The following is a 2,402-nucleotide window of genomic DNA, read 5'->3' as shown; positions in this document are numbered from 1 at the left end:
ACTACTTCAAATAACGCTTATCACGTTGCACGCGAAAGAGATGTAACATCGGCTACCGAGGTGACATAATGAAGGGTGACATGAAAATATGCCACTTAACACCTTGGTTAAAGAAAAATAAATGGGTAAAGTTATATGATTATGGGTTCAAACCCCAATATTTACATTTTTATTATTTACAAAAACAATGCCTCATACCTCTCGGTTTATCCACAAACCGAGGGGTGAGATATATTGTTTTTGTTTAAATAAAACTCATTACATTGTTTACACATGATATTAATAAAATAATTTATTACAAACTATAACGTTTACCCATAATATTTTCTTATTTACACAGAATATTAAAATAAAAATTAATTAGTCCATGAAGATCATATGTAGATCATATGTTAGATCTTCGAATCCTTGATATTTGGGCAAGATCAAATGTTGGGTGTGATTATATTCTTAATGGCTTTACCTCACATGGATTTGGTTCTGATGTAAAACAAAAAAGGGTTGATAAAAAATAGGTTAGATAAATAAATGATTTTTTCTCAAATAAATAGTTAAGAACACAAACTTAAACCCGAATAATTTTTGGCTCTTGCATCCATATTAGCGATCTTTTCATGGAAAATGATATTACAAACCCAAAAAGGTGGATATAGATATATTTCAAGCGTTCTTCATATTCAGAAATAAGTTGTTATGTTTCACGAGATCATTAGTGGTAGTGTCTTAACATTGATATCTCATGAAATGAACGACATATATTTGGTCAACATAATCACTAATGGTTTTTTTATGTTTAATTTAGGTCAAATACTTTAACCCTCGTTTTAATTGAAAACCTAGGTAAATAACCTTTGATTTTTTTATTTTACATTTCATTGATTACGAAGAATATTTACAAATAAAAAATATAATAAAAAAGAAAAGTTCTTTGATTGTTGGTTCCTGGTTTTTCCTCTCGGTTATATGAAAAAACCGAGGTAATATGTTGTTTTTATATTTAAAAAAATAGTAATGATCATCACACATTGAAATCATATCACTAGAATATTAATGATCATTCATATTCAAAACATAACATGTCTTTTGGATTTTCAAGGAGGCGTTTGAGCTTCTATGACTGTTTCACTTTCTCTTTTCTAATTTATTTATACACTATTCAATTCTCATTGAATTTATATCGTTTTGTCTCTTCAAATAGTTTAATTTTTTTTCTTTTTACTAAAAAAATGTCTACAAAAACCTTCAACGAAGATGAAAATCTTTTGTTCGTTATTAACGAAAAGTTTGTTGATTTCGAAGAGTTGAAAGACCAAGGTTTTGATCTAATGAAAATTATTTCCAAACATAAGTTGAAAGGTTAATTTGACATGCTTCATGGACTCATCTACACTAATCTCATAATAGAGTTCTGGTTAAATGCCCAGTTAGAAAATCTGGTGAGGATGCTAAGTCAATACAGTCCAATGTATCTGGCTATCCTATCACGATTACTCCATCACTTATTTCTCAGACAATAAAGTGTGAAGAGAAAGGTAGTTATGTTGAACAATATAGATTCAATAATGTCTTCTCAAACCACATTCTCCTAATTTATGCCAACTACAATAACTTCATTAGTCCTACTACTCTCATCCCAATTGCAAAATTTTGGCATCAACTTCTAGTGTCAAATCTTCTTCCAAGAGAGAAACAATTAGAAACACTTACTTTAAATGACAAACATCTTTTGTATTTCCTTATCCACAACGTCAAAATTAATCTTCCTCTTACTATTTTTAACTTCTTAATGTAAATGATTATGACCTCTCGCGAGGAAATAACTTTCCTCATACGATATGGAAGAGTTCTTTCTAAACTTTTCTCTCATTTTTGGATAATTAAAAGGATAAAAAGAGAAGGATAAAAAGTTAAAGTTGAGTTGAGTCAGAAGTTTGAATATATTGAATAGTTATATGTTATGTTATTTTGTTATCTTTTGTTCGGCTTCTTTGATTATCAATGAAATTTTTCCTTTCCTTTTCAATTGTATTATTGTGTAATCTTTTTTATTAATAAATTTTATTTTGTATTTTACCAATTAACTTAGAGAAAAAATTAACAAAGAAAAAGTGGAATCTGGAAAGGCCCCAAGTTAGAAATACTAATTAAACCATTGAAAAAAAACATAAAAATATAGTAACCGGGATTTGAAGCGTCCCTAATATTTATATTACATCAGTTTTTTCAAATGACCGCGGTAATAGGTTATACTAAAAATATAATAGTGTTCCTTATAGATATATTCCCTCAGTTTTATGGATAACTTAGGTAAAAGGTTGTTAGCGTGACGCTACTAGGAACTACACTATCGGTTTTTAGCATTTCGAGGTGAAAGCTTCGTCATAAAAAATGTTATTTGTAGT

This window comes from Lathyrus oleraceus, chromosome 6 (assembly GCF_024323335.1).
Source record: "Lathyrus oleraceus cultivar Zhongwan6 chromosome 6, CAAS_Psat_ZW6_1.0, whole genome shotgun sequence".
In the NCBI taxonomy this organism is placed as follows: domain Eukaryota; kingdom Viridiplantae; phylum Streptophyta; class Magnoliopsida; order Fabales; family Fabaceae; genus Lathyrus; species Lathyrus oleraceus.
The sequence above is the reverse complement of the archived record's forward strand: the minus strand, read 5'-3'. Positions refer to the sequence as shown.